Below are 18,267 nucleotides of genomic sequence, written 5' to 3'. Positions count from 1 at the left end.
CATTAAAATAACATTTGTTTTTCTTTTTTAATCAATGTAGAATGTGTAACTTAAAAATAAACGGATTAGTGCTCTGTTTTATTACAAGAAATGAAAACCAGTGCAATATGATGAATGTCCAAAAGATGAGATAATATTTGCTTTTGAACAGTGTGTGTGTGTGTGTGTGTGTGTGTGTGTGTGTGTGTGTGTGTGTGTGTGTGTGTCTGTGGTTGGTTGACAGTGGTAACGGTTTGACAAAAGCACAGTGTTGTGTTTTACACAAATATAAGTAGGCTAAACACTTTGCAGTTTGAATAATGTCCAGTATGAACAAAATCAAAGAGTATGTTTTTATGTTTCCATTCTTTGATCGTGCCCATGCCTCTCTCTCTCTCTCTCTCTCTGACACAGACACACACACATTCCAGCAATGATAGATAAAAAATTTTGTACCTGTTCTTTGGTCACAGTTATGTCTTCAAAAAGTGCTTCTGCTCGATCTTGTAACTCTGCCAGGTTGAGGTCTCTTAACTGCTTGTTATACAGGTTTGTGAGGGGTTCTGATACATCCAGCATGACAGCCTTTGGCACATAGGATGCTGCATACTCTTTGATAACAGACAGGACTACTGGTTTGATGATCCGCTCCTCTTGTGTGCGGCATTGGGAAAGGTTGATGTAGAGTTGGGCTTGCTCAGCAGCGGTCATATGTGGGAAAGCTGGGGAGGCAGAATGACCTTTTGAAGATTTTCGTTTTTTATATTGTTGAGTGTTGTTAAGAAATATGTCTTTGCCCTGCTGATACTCCACTTTCTTTAAAGAGTCCTCACTTGGGGTGGCCCACTTGCACTTCTTAGATGTTACAGCTATCTCTTCTTTTCTTCCATTGTTATGCTACCATATGCTGAACAACACAGCTGACACATGGGAGCAGCTCTCACCAAGTCCAGCTGTGCAATTGCAGTGGGCTCCCAAGACAACCCCATCATTCCTCACCACCATCCATGGCTTTAACTGAGGGTCATTAAGCCTTTGGGAATGATTAACCTATACATGAAATTAAAAATGTCAGCTAACTTGGTTGAGTACATTAAAGATACAAACTAACTACAGATAGACAGACGCACCGCGGTAGCTAGCCAAGCTAACAAACAAACAACTAGCCATGCTAACGATACACTCCTACTTTATTAAACTTGGACACTTACCCTTCCAGTGATGATGCAGCATTATTTTGCTTGAAGATTCCACATCTGGTTGTTCGTTAGGAAACCAGAATGAGTCCATTTGTAACCCTCCAGGCTTTTGTAGACTTTTAGAGAGTCACCCGAGTAGGAAGATGGGAAGTTTATCAGGTAATTGTATATATCCGGATACTGCAGATCTGGGACGTCTTCTTCAGCAGAGATACTTTTGAAAAGCACCCCGGGGGTATTGTATGGGTCGGTAATATTTAACCTATTTAATTTTTTTATATAAAGCTCAATGTCTTTCGAATTAAAGTGAGATGAGTACTCCGATGGCTTGAAAGCTTCGGCGCTGGCCATTTTACTGCCAAAATGGCGGCCCGAACACTGGTGGTCACGTGGGGTCCGGAGCTCTATTGTCCTCTGCTGGTTTTTCTGTGAAAGCAGTTTGAACTCTCAGAAGATGTCAGATCATATCTTACACAGAAATTTGGTTAATGTGAGTGCAGATAAAGTCAGCTGAAGTTTATTCTGAAGAAGTTCTCTGATGATTTCAGTCTGATCTCAACAGTTTTAGCAACAGATGTAAACTAATTTAACAAATACACATTTTATCATAATTTATTCAATAAAGCATTGTTTTTCTGAACTTTGTAAAAGAAAATAGTAAAACAATTTATTTCATACATAAATACAAATCAACACCAAGAAAATATATAGTTTAATATATACTCTTTCAAAGCAGATTTACAAAGAATAATGCAAATCCCCAATAGAGCTTGGGAAACTACGTCACTGCGCATTGCATTCTGGGTAGTCGCAGCCATTTTTGAGGACACGCTTATCAGTAAAAGTGAAAGTGAAAGTGACATGACATACAGATCAAGTGTAAGATTACATATAAAGAAAAACTCAACAAGGAAGCAAAGATGCGGTATTTAGAAAGAAATCAAGACAATCAACGAACTCAATCTGCACAAACACAAAGAGTGGTCGGATGATCTTAAAGAGCTGCCACTCGTAACCTTCCCCAATGTGTTTTCTAACCGTGTTTGTAGAGTCAGAGCGTACACCTCTGATCAGTTTAAAAATGATAAATCTCTGGAGTCTCACCTGCAATTTACAAATGGATGGGTGCAGAACCTGCACATTTTCCGCGTCAACAAGCGAGTTACACGGCCCCTTTACTTTTTTATATGCGTTATTGTAAACTGTACAAATTAACCTCAGTGTGTTATGATGCACAAATAAAGAGACACAGAATTGATCAATTTTGCCGTTTATTACTGTAACAGGTGGTACGCAATATGCATAACACTGATAATGCAGGAGATGTGGTTCATGCATAGGTAACATTTAATGTAAAGTTAAGTCTGTCAAATCGATTAATCACATCCAAAAAAAAGTTGTTTATATAACATACATCTCTGTATATTTATATATATATATATATATATATATATATATAAATGCACATACATACGTGTGTATATATCAGACCAAAGGGACAATCCTTCTTTTCCTTCTTACTGCTGCTAACCAAGCTATGTGACGCCGCTTTGTTAACTCGGAGACCTGAGATCAAGGTGCGGTTTTCCAGCGGGAAAGCTGAAAAATCGCCGGTCATGAGTACGAGTATGGCAGTTAATTACACAACAAGGTTTTACCATTGTAACTTATTTTTTAGCTGTAGAGAGCAAACAAAACAGTCTATTATCAATCCAATACAATACATACAGCAGCGTCCTTGTCCTAAAGTCCCAGAATGCATTGCGTTGCTGACGACATGTTCCCAGACTCTATTAACTGTTTATCTCCTGGGGCTATATTATTTTTAAATATTTTTTTTAATGATTATTATTTTAAATTATTGTCTCTGGATCAGTAGCTACGATACTCTTGTAATAAAGTAGCGGTGGTAGCAGACAAATTTTGAGTATCAGTTCTGGTTGAAAAGAAGCGATCTAATCCTGTTTACATGAAATAAACTGCTCCCAAGCAGGATTAAGCTTATGGACCTGTTGCTGTGACAGCAGCTCTGGGATGAGCTTCGAAGAACCAAATGATCCAAGATCACGCCAAATCATCAACAATCAAATCCAGCTAACTGAGTTAGCGACGTACCAAGAACAGGCCCCTGGTGTGTAAACTCTGTTACAGACCGTTCAAGTCTGGGTGAGCAGAAGTTACATTTCAGTGACCTCTGACCTCTCTCTGCAAACCAGAGGATCACTTTCCTGTCAGCTTTTCTCTGTACTTTATAGTGTCTGAAGAGTTCTGACTAAAGTGTGTGTGTGTGTGTGTGGGCATGTTTTTGTATCATATCAGGACACAACTCTGTATAATGTCATGGGTATGACACAGGTATTACAAGGAGAGGGTGACTTATGAGGACATAACCCATGTCCCCATTTTTCAAAACACTTATAAATCATACAGAAAGAGTTTTTTTGAGAAAGTAAAAATGCACAAAGTTTCCTGTGAGGGTTAGGGTTAGGTGTAGGGTTGGTGAAGGGCGATAGAATATACAGTTTGTACAGAATAAAAACCATTACACCTATGGGATGAACACACTTTACACAAAAACAAACGTGTGTGTGTGCGTGTGTGTGTGTGTGTGTGTGTGTGTGTGTGTGGATAAATCTACTTTAAAGGAGGACATTTCAACAGTGATGTCATTTTACTGCCATCTTGGAAAGAAGGCCATTGGATGATTGCTGTAAGTTCATTTATAATAACTGCTTTTAATTAAAAAAGTTCAGAATTGTTGTGTAGAAACACATGACTAATAACTGGGAGGAGACCCCGGGGAAGACAAGGACACGCTGGAGGGATTGTGTCTCTCGGCTGGGAACGCCTCGGTGTCCCCCGGAAGAGCTGGAGGAAGAATCCCCAAACTCTTTTTTCCTTCTGGAGCATCAGTGAACGTTTGAACTGAGTTTGAGTCCCTCAATCGTCCTCACTATGAAAGGATTACAATCATTAAACAATGAATAATTACATTAATAATTCACTAATAAAAATGATCATCATAATGATAAACATACATATCCTTAGCTTTATTAGCAGGTTAGCACTCTTTTCCCCAAATAAACACATCTATTGGTATAATAACACAAAAACACACAAGCTTTATATGCTAAAGGATAAAAAGTTACATTGTAAATGTTCTGCATGAGTTTTATATTCTGTCTGTCTAAATTTCATAAACCAAGACCCGTTTTGTGAGATTGAAGTAAAAACGAAAGTGAAAGCATAATTCACACATAGCTGAGAGCTTTCAGAGTCTTTCAGAGAGAAAATAGTTGAGTCTCAAGGTCTTTATTGTCCTCTGCTGGTTATTAACAGAACATTACTTTTATTATGAAGGAATCTCTTGTCTCTCTGACATCTTCATGAATCTGATCTCAGATCAGCTGTTAGAGCTGCACGGATCACGTGACTGACCTCAAACATCCAGACTAGTCCTGGACTAAAGTGTAATTCTGGGCTGAAAGAAACTTGCACTGAACTGATCTTAAAATATATCAGTTTGTTTGTTTTGTCTCAGAAAGTACACCAGTAATGTTTTTTCCTGAGGCAGGTTTATAAAAATGACTTAAATGTCCTAAATGAACTATGACACAAAGAGTTTTGAGTTTTAAACCACTACATTCTTGCCTGAAATACTTTTAAAATTACATTTTCCCAACATCCCAATCCCAACATCACAGCAGTAATGACTTTATGAACTACTTTACTTCTAAAATCGATACTGTTAGAGATAATAGCCGTCAGCTACCGTATCACATCAGACAGTGCACTATAGACCCCCTGAGGAACAGTTCCACTCATTCTCTACTATAGGAGAGGAAGAATTGTATAAACTTGTATAAAGAGAGGACCAGGCCTGGACTTTATTTTGTATTTGTGCATGTCAGTTATCCGTGAGGGGCTGACACGCTGTTTTGTCTTTATTTTGTTACATTAAAGTTCTTCCCGTAATTAGGAAGTTTTATTTCATTACACTGTTATTAAGCCTTTCATAAAAAAAGACACAACTTGACCCCAAAGAAATAGTTAATTAAAGACCAATTTTGAATCTCCCTTTTCTGTCCAAGATACTAGAAAAGGTGGTATCCTCACAATTATATTCCTTCTTAGAGAAAAATGGTATATGTGAGGATTTCACTGTTATGCTGATGATACGCAGCTCTATATTTCCTCGCGGCCCGGTGAAACACACCAATTTGAAAAACTAATGGAATGCATAGTCGATATAAAAAACTGGAAGACGAGTAATTTCTTACTGCTAAATTCTGAAATAACAGAGGTGTTAATCATAGGACCTAAAAACTCTGCTTGTAATAACCTAGAACACAGTCTAAGACTTGATGGTTGCTCTGTCAATTCTTCGTCATCATTTAGGAACCTAGGTGTGCTACTTGATCACAATCTTCGTTAGAAAGCCACGTTTCTAGCATTTGTAAAACTGCATTTTTCCATCTCAAAAATATATCTAAATTACGGCCTATGCTCTCAATGTCAAATGCAGAAATGTTAATCCATGCATTTATGACTTCAAGGTTAGATTATTGTAATGCTTTATTGGGTGGTTGTTCTGCACGCTTGGTAAACAAACTACAGCTAGTCCAAAATGCAGCAGCAAGAGTTCTTACTAGAACCAGGAAGTATGACCATATTAGCCCGGTCCTGTCCACACTGCACTGGCTCCCTATCAAACATCGTATAGATTTTAAAATATTGCTTATTACTTATAAAGCCCTGAATGGTTTAGCACCTCAGTATTTGAATGAGCTCCTTTTACATTATACTCCTCTACGTCCACTATGTTCACCGTAGCCACCAGATCCAGTACGTATCCAGACCAGATGGTGGATCAGCACCTAGAAAGGACCTCTACATCCCTGAAAGACAGCGGAGACCAGGACAACTAGAGCCCAGATACAGATCCCCTCTAAAGAACTTGTCTCAGAGGACCACCAGGACAAGACCACAGGAAACAGATGATTCTTCTGCACAATCTGACTTTGCTGCAGCCTGGAATTGAACTACTGGTTTCGTCTGGTCAGAGGAGAACTGGCCCCCAACTGTGCCTGGTTTCTCCTTTTGCTACATTTTTTTTTTTTTTTAATCGAGGAATCAGAGTTTTAAATGTTTTCATTTGCGGTTAATAATCTCTGCTGCTGCTGTTACACTCACAGTCACAAACAGCTGGAATCATCTGGACTTTTTGAGGCAAATATTTTGGCAAAAAATGTTTGCATTTTTATTTTATATTATTTCTTAATATAGACAATATCTGCCTTCATTTTGCATGCATCTTGTTTATTCTCGCTTATAAACTTTTTGATGCTCTTTTTGTTGTTTTTGTTGTGTTGTTTTTTATCCTCATTTTTTTTTAAGTCGCTTTGGATAAAAGCGTCTGCTAAATGAATAAATGTAAATGTAAACTGATCAAATTATGGCTTCATTTCCTTACATGAATATCGAAATATTCAAATCAAATAAACACCTGTATGATGCAGTATTAGAATTAGAATTTAATTTGGGGTCCTGAAATACCCTGAACACTGCACAGAGGTTAAGATGACCACTGCTACATAAATAAAATAAAAAATTAAACTCATCCTATTTTGTTTTAATTTTCCCTTACTAAATTATACAGTTACTGGAGCTATGGACTGTGGTATTACTAACTGACTATTAACAAAAATCTGTCTCTAAACCTCTTTTCTCTTTATTAAAAGTTGATCTAGACAAGTACATGATCGAATCAAATGTTTTGCAAATCCGCTCAAAAGACCTGATCTCAAATGATTCGCGAAACGCGCTTCGGAGTCACGATCTGAATCAAATGTTTTTGAACTCCGAAGCCCCAATCAACTGATTCGCGAAACGTGCTTCTGAGTCCCGATCTGAATCAAATGATTTGCAAAACGCGCTTCGGAGTACCGATCTGAATCAAATGTTTTGAACTCCGAAGCCCCGATCAAATGATTCACGAAACGCGCTTCGGAGTCCCGATCTGAATGAATCAAATGATTTGCAAAACGCGCTTCGGAGTCCCGATCTGAATGAATCAAATGATTTGCAAAACGCGCTTCGGAGTCCCGATCTGAATCAAATGATTCGCGAACTCCGAAGCCCTGGAGCGATACATGGTAGTTAGTTGCTAACGTGTCAGAGTGCAGCAGTTTCGGGGTGCTGTTTGTAGCGCAAGGTATGTCCAAACAATCAGTGTTGTATGACGAATTATTATTATTAGGGTTCAGTTTACTGAGCGAGATCTTAGCGTTTTGATGGGTTAAGGGGCTGAGTGTTTGCCAACGGCGCTATTGTTTGTGTGGGTGCACACTTCCGAAACGACACGTTTGGAATGCCTAGCCTGACGAGCACAGATGAGTGCTCCGTGACCCTGGGGAGATTGTGAAGTGCAGGAACACTGTCTGCTCACCCAATCGCTAGATTGTAGGCAGGTATGTTATGGCTGTGATTATTCTGTGTTTGGTAAAACGTGTAATGCAGTTATGTGCTTCATGGTCTTTGCTGAAATGGGTATGGGTAGAGGACTTTTTCTCTCAGTAATGTTATCGGCGTGGGTGCGTGTGTTTAACAGCTATATGTAATAGACTGACTTATTATGAATTTTAGGCGTAAAGAGCTCTTAACTGAGTTTTTGTTTTGTTTTTTAGAGGCTGCCACAATCCGATTGTCGGCTGATGTTCTCTTGAATGTGTAAATGTGTATGAATGTACAGGTGCGGTGTTGTTGTTTTTTGTTAGACACGTTTCCGATTTGTTTATTTTTTTCTTTCCTTTTTTGTCTTTTCCCGCTACCCGTTGGGTTGTAAAAGATTGGTGTTAGTGAACTGATTGTGACCACCGACTAGCGGTTTCTTTTTTTCTGTTGTTGTTTGTTCCTTCCCCTTCCCTATTCGTAGTCTTGGGGTGGATTGGGCCCATAGGATAGACAGGCTTATCAGGTTCTAGTCTGGTTTCCTTAGTGTTTCACCCGTTTTGAACTGATGTGTGCAGTGTAGAGCTGTGACGTGTGCAGCAAGTGGCATGTTTTCTGTGGTTATGTAGGCTGAGTTTGTAGTGTTGGTTCTACCATAAAAGTGGTGTGCTTTAGTTCACTTGTGGTATTGAAACCTAGGCTTGGTCCAGCTTGTAACCCAGTGCCCGCCCTCCTATGGCTTATCCCAGTGTCAAATTATGTATTTGTTATTTATTGACAACCAAAAGCGACTGAATTTTAATTAAATAAAAAATAAAGATTGTATTTTCCTACTTTGCTAAACAAACCCTGTGCGTGTGCTCTTTTTGTAACAGAGTCCCCTTGCCATTACGGGTTGTGTCCAAGGGGTGGGGTAGTTAGCATTGCCATAGCCCTTCTGTTACACTCACAGTCACGAACAGCTTGAATCATCTGGACTTTTTGAGTCAAATATTTTGGCAAATTATTTTTAGAATTTTTATTTTATATTATTTCTTAACATATCAGACGATATCTGCCTTCATTTTGCATGCATCTTGTTTATTCTCGCTTATAAACTTTTTGTTGTGTTGTTTTTTATTCTCATTTGAAAGTCCCTTTGGATAAAAGCGTCTGCTAAATGAATAAATGTAAATGTAAACTTATCAAATTATGGCTTCGTTTCCTTACATGAATATAAAATATTCAACTCAAATAAACACTTGTATGATGCAGTAGTAGAATTAGAATTTAATTTAGGGTCCTGAAATACCCTGAACACTGCACAGAGGTTAAGATGACCATTGCTACATAAATAAAATAAAAATTGAAACTCATCCTATTTTGTTTTAATTTTCCCTTACTAAATTATACAGTTACTGATGCTATGGACTGTGGGATTACTAACTGACTATTAACAAAAATCTGTCTCTAAACCTCTTTTCTCTTTATTAAAAGTTGATCTAGACAAGTACATGATAGAATCAAAAGTTTTGCAAATCCGCTCGAAAGACCTGATCTCATGATTCGCGAAACGCGCTTCGGTATGGAAGCATATGGGTAGCATTATTCAATTTGGGATGTAATATGCAAAATGACAATGCAATATGTAAAATGGCAATGCATTTCTGTATTTACATTTACATTTTCCAATACATTTGTGCAATGTTTGGTGCAAAATGAAAATTAAATTACATAGTTTTCATTTGCCATTTACTACACCAGTTTTAATATGTAAAATGAATATTAATTTTAACGCTTTATAAGTTGCAAAATTAAAATGAAAATGTATTACAGAAATGATTAGATATGCCTAACATGTTCAAGCAAAAACTGTGGCAAAATGCTGTTAATTTAAATGCTATTTTTCTTAATTGCATTAACACTCACAGTCAAGACACTTACGATTGCATTTTCATTCGGTGTCCCGCAATGAATGTAGCAAAACTCAATGTGCACATTGAAAATGCATTCCGAGCCGATCACGTGTCCCCGCCCTCGCGCCACGTCAATCATTGTGTGCACAAGGCGGGGCTTACAGAAGGTCAGAGACTCAAGTCTCAAGAAGAGGATTCAATCAAGTGAGACAACATGGACAAGACAGTTGGTCCGTGTATGTTTTGATCATTTCGGTTTATGGCTTCAATATTTCATTCGGATTTGTGGGCGGAGCTGAAACGCTGCTTTCATCTGATTGGTCGAATCGGATCGGTTTTCATCTGACAGCCTTCAGCTGAAATGTCTGAAACTACACTCACTGTTAATTAGCATAATATTTGAATCAGATGTAGCTGGGCACATAATTCGTGCTGATGAGACCTGCAAATTATTTCTAGGTTGTAGTATTGTATGAATATTGTCCCACTGATAAAAACAGTGCAAATAGTTCTGTCCCTTTGGATAACAGTAAAGTGGAAATAAATATAGTTAAATTTATGAAATAAAATTAAATAGGATTTTTTGGGAAGGTAAGTCTGGCCAGTTATACAAGCAACACGAGTCGGACGAGTCTGAAGATCTGAGCTGAATTGAGTAAACATTAAAGTTCTAGTCTGTGTCAATTACTCTCATAATAAATAATAATAATAATGTTAACTGTGTTTTTCGGTATAAGTTGCATCAGTCCAAAAATATGCTCTTTACGCCTAAGCAGCACGAATTATGTGCCCAGCTACATCTGATTCAAATATTATGCTAATTAACAGTGAGTGTAGTTTCAGACATTTCAGCTGAAGGCTGTCAGATGAAAACCGATCCGATTCGACCAATCAGATGAAATCAGCGTTTCAGCTCCGCCCACAAATCCGAATGAAATATTGAAGCCATAAACCGAAATGATCAAAACATACACGGACCAACTGTCTTGTCCATGTTGTCTCACTTGATTGAATCCTCTTCTTGAGACTTGAGTCTCTGACCTTCTGTAAGCCCCGCCTTGTTCACACTATAGGTGTGTTCGACATCGGCTGCAGCTGGATGCAACCGATCGGCGAGAGTAGCCGCGTGCAGGTGGGGAGGAGCTGCAAACGGAGATATGAAGCCGGACACGTTGTGGCTCCCGTAGTTTGCTGCAATTACGTCAGTCATGGCAGATCACGTGGCGTTTGCTTACTTGATCGCGTTTAAGATGCGTGTATAAGTGGTGTTTTGGAAGGGTGTCTTCCAAAACAAGATAACATATTGAATATATACTTTAGCAGTATGACATGGGTGTTTCTGCTAATAGAAAATGATAAAAGTAACCTAAAAAAAAAATCCCTGGTGGGTATGTGTTTTTTAAGAAGGTTTCAGCAACAAGATTTACAGTACACTCCAGCTGAGCTCTTTTTAACAATTTAAACATAACACCACTGATTTTCAAATACAGAAAAGCACAATTCTGTTGGATTTATATTGTGATTTAGACCAACTATTTGAAAGTGAACAGAATGTTGTCAAGTTGTTAAGTTGAAGTTACAGCAAGTTGTTAGCAGTTTGCTAACACATGCAGGTGAGGTATAAACACAGCAAAATAAACTAAAGAATATGAAGAAACCAAACAAATGGTGGAACATAATGTATTATGTATCATTTGTATAGGAGCATACATTTATGACCACATTAGATTGTATGTTTTTAAGATTAACATTTTAGTTATTAAAAATGCTCATTTGAATAGGTTATGCTGCTGAATACTGTAAAAGGTCTGTATAAAAAAGAAAGTCATGCAAAATAAACATACACAAACGTTATATTAACAATAAAGTAAATACAGTAAAACAATATTTAATAAATATGATTTATAAGATGAAGAAGACATAAAAACATATTGAACTGTTTTAAATGTCCATATGAGAATTTCTGAAACTGAAGTCGACTCGCAATAAACTTGAAACGCACGTCATCGGTGTCATCAGTGAATCCAGCCAATCGTGGATCAGTTGTGTCGTCATCAGAACCTGTGCAGCCGCTCTTCAGAAGCTGCGCTGGCTGAGTTCTCCGGCTACTCTCGAATCGCTCTCGTGGTACTTTGACGGCACACGTCACAGTCATGTGGCGTCAGCGCTGTATCAAGTCGGACAAAATTTCTAACCATCATACACTGCTTCAAGTCCGCCGGCGATCGGTTTGCGCAGAGCTGCGTGAAGTCGAACAAGCCTAATGATTGACGTGGCGCGAGGGCGGGGACACGTGATCGGCTCGGAATGCATTTTCAATGTGCACATTGAGTTTTTGCAGAAAAAATTTGCAGAAATTTTTGCAACAAAATAATTTTTTTCTGTCCTATCACACAGTCACATGTTTTATGATGCACATTAAAGTGTTTCTATCGTCGTTTATATGCATGTTTTCTTACCAGATAAGAAATGTATCGTAATTTGTTGAATACATATGTTTTTTATGCACATTTTTAGAATTTGTTTTAGTTTCCATCAGGTGTTTTTTAATTATTTATTTTTATGTGATATCCAAAAATGTGCATAAAAAATGGTGGATGGAAACATAGTAAGACTCCAAACAATCCTCTTACTCGGTGTTTGTGTCTTGTGTTCTAGTATAAATACCTGAACATTCTTGAATCAAGATGCATTTACTGTACAAGTAACATTTAAAATGATTTTTTTTTTATGATCAAAATGTTAGTTTTGGCTTAAACCGAGCAGAAATATCTGCCAATGGGGGAAGAAAAATAATCTTGTTTAGCTTTTGAATTCCATCAGATTATTTTTCTAACATCATTGGTAAATATTTTTGCATGTTTTAAGCAAAAACTTACACAATATGGGGTTGTTATATAAATACACACACATGTATGTATGTATATATTTAAGAAAAATTTTGTTTATATACTATTTTTAAATAATATGAATATACATATATATATGTATGTATTTAAATATTTTAAAATATACAGGCATGTGTGTGTATTTATATATGCATAATAAATATATACGGTACACACACACACATATAAACAAAAACTTTTAGTTTGGAAGCGATTAATCGTTTGAAAGCATTAATATATACCAGAAAACAAGACAGAAATACTAAGGAAGAAAATCTCTGCATTAATCACTTAATCGTTTGATTCAGATTCATTCAGACATTTCTAATAATGTTGATACAAATGCTAATACTGCACTCATGTTTATAATAAAAGATTACATAATCATTCATAAAAAAAAAAAAACTTTTAACCCAGCAAAGAAATAATGGATGTTGCATTAAGTAATTTATTTTTTCTTAAAACGAGGGGGAAAAATTCTGCCAAAGATGAAAACTTGTTTTTCTTAGCCGCTGACAGATATTTGTTCTTGTTTTAAACATGAACTCATTTATATTTCAGTAAATGCTTCTCGATTTAAGGATGTTCAGATATTTGAGCTGGAAAACAAGAGGAAGAGCATCATTCTCTGCGGTGAAGAAAAACACCATGACCTTCATCAGATTAAAATCTCTCGTGTTTGTGTCAGAGTCGAACGGTGGCAGGTAAAAGAAAAGAATAAAAAATAAGCGAACAGTTGACGGCACCCATTGACTTCTATGCTACAGGAAGAAATACTATGGAAGTGAATGGGTACCATCAACCGTTTGGTGTTTAAAGCATCATCTTTTCAGCATTCAGCAGAAGACAAATATTCATACAACAAATATATAATTTTTACATTTTATAAATAAAAAAAAATGTAAAATAAGCACACACAGTTAAACTTATATTCCTAACTAGTAATTCCCAAAGCAACCAACTATGTGTCATTGTTGTTAACTAAGACTGAAACTACTAAAACAGTTTTCTGTAATTGAAATAAAGCTAAAGTAAAATGATATAGATAAATCATGTAAGCTACTACTAAATATTGTAGAAACTTTTTACAAAAAGGTTGAAATGCTAAAATTATTCAAACTGACATAAACATAAAGGCTAAAAAAAATTATAAAACTAATTCCTAAACCTCAAACTGCAACCATGAGGCTAAAAGCTATGCTATGCATCACTCTGAGTAAGTGCTGTAACAGTTTATAAAGACCTTGATGTTGTTTGGACGCCAGAACCGTGTGTGTGTGTGTGTGTGTGTGTGTGTGTGTGTGTGTGTGTGTGTGTGTGTGTGTGTGTGTGTGTGTGTGTGTGTGTGTGTCCACCTGGATGTTCCCGTGTTTGGCTCCTGGGATGATCTGAATCCTCTCAAAGTCCCTCCCCAGGATGATGATGTCACAGTCAGAGTAGTACGCCTGTCGCACGAGCCCCGGACAAAACAACACACACAGTCTGACACTGATAATCACAGAGAGTTCTACATATCATCTGAATGTAATGTTTTGCTACATTTTTATTTTTTTAAATCGAGGAATCAGAGTTTAAAATGTTTTCATTTCCGGTTAATAATCTCTGCTGCTGCTGTTACACTCACAGTCACGAACAGCTTGAATCATCTGGACTTTTTGAGTCAAATATTTTGGCAACATTTTTTTAGCATTTTTATCTTATATTATTTCTTAACATATCAGACAATATCTGCCTTCATTTTGCATGCATCTTGTTTACTCTCACTTATAAACTTTTTGTTGCTCTTTTTGTTGTTTTTTTTATCCTCATTTGTAAGTCACTTTGAATAAAAGCGTCTGCTAAATGAATAAATGTAAATGTAAACTTAGGAAATTATGGCTTCGCTTCCTTACATGAATATCGAAATATTCAACTCAAATAAACACTTGTATGATGCAAAATTAGAATTTAATTTGGGGTCCTGAAATAACCTGAAAACTGCACAGAGGTTAAGATGACCATTGCTACATAAATAAAATAAAAATTGAAACTCACCCTATTCTGTTTTAATTTTCCCTTACTAAATTATACAGTTACTGATGCTATGGACTGTGGGATTACTAACTGACTATTAACAAAAATCTGTCTCTAAACCTCTTTTCTCTTTATTAAAAGTTGATCTAGACAAGTACATGATAGAATCAAATGTTTTGCAAACTCCGTAGCCCCGATTAAATGATTCGAGAAACGCACTTCGGAGTCCCGACCTGAATCAAATGTTTTGCGAACTTGTAAGCTGCTCATCCAGGGGAGTGGTAGCCTACTACTGAGAGCTCCTCCGTGTTTCCTCATGACGCGCTGGGGAAAAGGAACACCTGTGTGGCATTAGTAATTAGAGGGAAGCATTATAGATGTGTGATGTATTGCTTGTTGCAGGAGGGTTTTTCGGGTTGTTGCTGCTGAGTTCCTTGCCAAAGCTGCCGTGCTGGGACGTGGGTTTAAGATTGTTGTGCGACTTCTGCGAATCAATCGGGAGGGATATTTTGCTGGGGTTTTTCCCCAAACATTTTTTTTTTTTATGTTTGGCGGCCGCTGTTGAGTTCACTGAACGGAACCCACGTCTGGTAGCGGGTAAAAAAGCCAGGAGTACATTTTCCTTTTATTATTGTATTGGGTGTTAATGTCAGTGGTGGACCGTAACAGAGCTTTACTTCGATACTGTACTTAAGTACATTTTTCAAGTATCTGTACTTTACTGGAGTAGTTTTATTTTGAGTAACTTTTACTTCACTACATTCCAAAGCATAAGATCGTACTTTTAACTTCACTACATTTCATAAAACATATCGTTACTCCCTATAATATATCACGTGCTCCGACACGCAGAAGCGGTGTCTGATTCATCATGAATGAACTGAGTCTTTTCAAAATATACTTTTAAATCGGATCGTAAATCGCACCAAACGAATCGTTTACTGTCTATGGAATTATCCGATTTCAGCTGTTCTGGAGTCGACCACTCACTGATTCAAATGAACCGTTTAGTGCGAGTCTCCAGAAGTAAGAACCGGGAGATCTTGTGAGCGCGCGTGCATCTGATGTTGCTAAAAGTAAGTTATTAATGTCGAAATTTAGGATTAATTATTGTAACTCAAAATCATATCTAGGTCAAAATTGTCAGTTGTTTGGGGACTTAAATCCGTTGTAAAGAGTGAACTGTTTATGCCCACTGAAATGCTCGAGTGCAGACGATGCAGACACATCAATCATCTTCTGTGTTTTAGGTTAAAAACAAAAATACCATTAAACTAACACCGATTAAATTAAATAATGTATGTTCAAATTCCCCGCTGCCATAATATTAACAGTTTCAATAAAATGCTACCATGTCCTATGTGACGTCTGTTTTTTATCAACTGTAACGTTATATTGTTTGGATTAACTAGACGAGTAGACAGACATGAATGTTTATTCATAACCGTACTGAAAATCAGTAAATATTGTTAGCTGATGCTAACTGTCTACCTAACAAGCTTGCTGGTGCTAACTTGAGGTAATTTGTATAAATAATTATATATATATATACAGGGCCGTGCACAGACCTTTTGAGGGGCATGTGCTGAAACTGAAAAAGGGCACCCCCTCCCTTTTTTTATATCAATTATATATATTATCTTTTTTAGCTATTCTGTTTGGTTTCATAAGCTAATTTGTATTATTTGGTTAACATTTTTATGAATGACATTGAGAAGAGGGGAAGGTGAGCAATGAGTCAAGTATTTTGGACTAACTTTTTTGAAATATAATTTAAGTAATTATGTCCAACACTACGGTACAACTCAATTCCAGATTATAAGAAACTATAGCCATATCGTTACTATAACATATCCAACATGTTTCCGCCTACCTGGCAAAAATTTGATACTGTGGTGGACCAGGGATGTTGGTCTCTTGAAGGTCTCCTATTCACTACACTTTCCCTAAAATAAGCCAGCAATGAAAATATAAATAAAAATAGTGTGAAAAGTACAGTTGCAGTGAAAAGCATTTCTGAAGGATCACGTGACACTGAAGAGTACTAACTGCAGTAATGATGCTGAAAATTCAGCTTTGATCACAAAAATAAATTACATTTTAAAATATATTCAAATAGAAAACAGTTATTTAAAATTGTAAAAATATTACACTATATTAATGTTTTTGCTGTATTTTGGATCAAATAAACGAAGCCTTGGAATGAATCATGAATTACATTCTGCATGATAAAATATAAAGATTTCACAGTGATCTTCTGTAATTTTTTTTTGTTACTACTACATTACTGTAACCATGTTTTACTACTTTTTATACAGAGAGTATACGGAGAGTATACCATAACATGATTATCCTAAATGTTAAAAAATTAAGTGTATCAGCAATCATAAATCAAAGAAGAAATTTCTTAGAAATATAGTTATCTAGGTGACGAGGATCACTCGCTGCTTTGTGTAAGTTCCAGTACGAAACAGCGGGGGCGCACCTGTTATGATTTTCCGATGGTAAAAACAAATTATATGTTGTTGTTATCAATATATAGTTTTTGACCAGCGAATGGGTGCAAATGTTATTTTTATTTTTTTTGTTGTCCGTCATTAAAAAGGCGACGGCGCCTGCCGCTGCCAGGATCACGTTACATTTTCATCTACAGGTTACAAACTAGTTTTTTTAGCTATATAGACGGAGCGCTCAGTTTTTCCTGTGGTAAAATGCATTTGGCCAAAATCGCATTTTATAAAAGATGAAATGCTATGCCCAGGCTATTTAAGTGTTGGCTATGTATTGGCTATGACTAGATGGCAAATGCTAGCCCTCTCTCTCAGGCGACGTCCCACATGTCTCAGCCAGTCAGACAGACATCCAATAAATAAAATATGAGCCTTTATAGACATAGTGTTTAGTAGTACTTATTCAAAAAAACAAGATATTTATTTACCCTTCGCAAAACTTTGTTCAGCTCAGCTGTTGTCTACTGTGCGGCTGCTGTGGAACTTCCGTTGATTCAATGAATATAGAGGGGGCGGAGTTATCAGCTTACTGACAGCTTGAGGATCAAATTAGATTTACACAAGCTCGTTTTAAGAACTTTCATTTGCTAAATATTTGTAAAACAGACATACAGACGTAAATGGTGACCAATAGCATTAAAAAAAAAAAAAAAAAAAAAAACACCACCAAAAAAAGGGCACTTCGGAGTGTAAGGGCAAAAAGGGCATGTGCTCTGCACAGGTTGAGCCCTACCTGTGCACGTGCCTGGAAGGGATGCACCCCATTTGGCCAGGGATGTTTTTACACCACAGACAAGGTTTGAGAAGGGAAAAAATCATTATGAAAATATAATAATATTTTCCTTAAAGTGTTTTTCCTAACTTCAGGCCTTAATATCATGTCATATAACTGTGATGTTCTGTAAAACAACAAACTATAAAACTAGAATTAAAAGTTAGTGAACTAACTTTGATGTTGGCTTGGCCATCTTGGCCATGGGGCAAAAGAGCCACAGTGATTGAGTGCCCAACATTCTTGAGTTGCCCCGCTGCAAAAAAATAAAATAATAATACCATAAAAAATACACCTGCAACAGTCTTTTTCCATGGTCCCTTGCTTTTTTCTAGGGTTGTCTAGTTGAATGCGAAATAAGTCATGCAAAAACCATAATCTCCTAAATACCATTCAATTTAATCTTATTTTAATAGTACTGACAACATATTTTAAGTTATCACACATTACTGAAAAATTAAAGAAGGGACACTATATATAGTATACTTCGGCGAGTCAAGAGCTAAACACAAAGTCCTGTTTCATTACAAAATACTGTAACTTTTATAAACTTTATACTAT

At 36.8% G+C, this 18,267-nt stretch overlaps 1 protein-coding gene across 2 annotated transcripts in view; it reads left to right on the top strand.

Annotated features, from left to right (window-relative positions):
* Window positions 1–7,310: 7,310 nt before the first annotated feature.
* LOC113062523 (uncharacterized) overlaps window positions 7,311–18,267 on the top strand; it is a 34,872-nt gene continuing 23,915 nt past the window's right edge. Inside the window, exon 1 of one of the 2 annotated variants that reach the window (XR_003278547.1) lies at window positions 7,311–7,392. The gene's annotated coding sequence lies outside the window, so the exon portion shown is untranslated. Of the gene's footprint in view, window positions 7,649–18,267 lie in introns of both variants that reach the window. The other variant, XR_003278546.1, reaches the window with a different exon arrangement.

The sequence above is a fragment of the Carassius auratus genome, chromosome 44 (assembly GCF_003368295.1).
Source record: "Carassius auratus strain Wakin chromosome 44, ASM336829v1, whole genome shotgun sequence".
Classification (NCBI taxonomy): Eukaryota; Metazoa; Chordata; class Actinopteri; order Cypriniformes; family Cyprinidae; genus Carassius; species Carassius auratus.
Note: the sequence above shows the minus strand (reverse complement) of the source record. Positions and strands in the feature narration are given on the sequence as shown.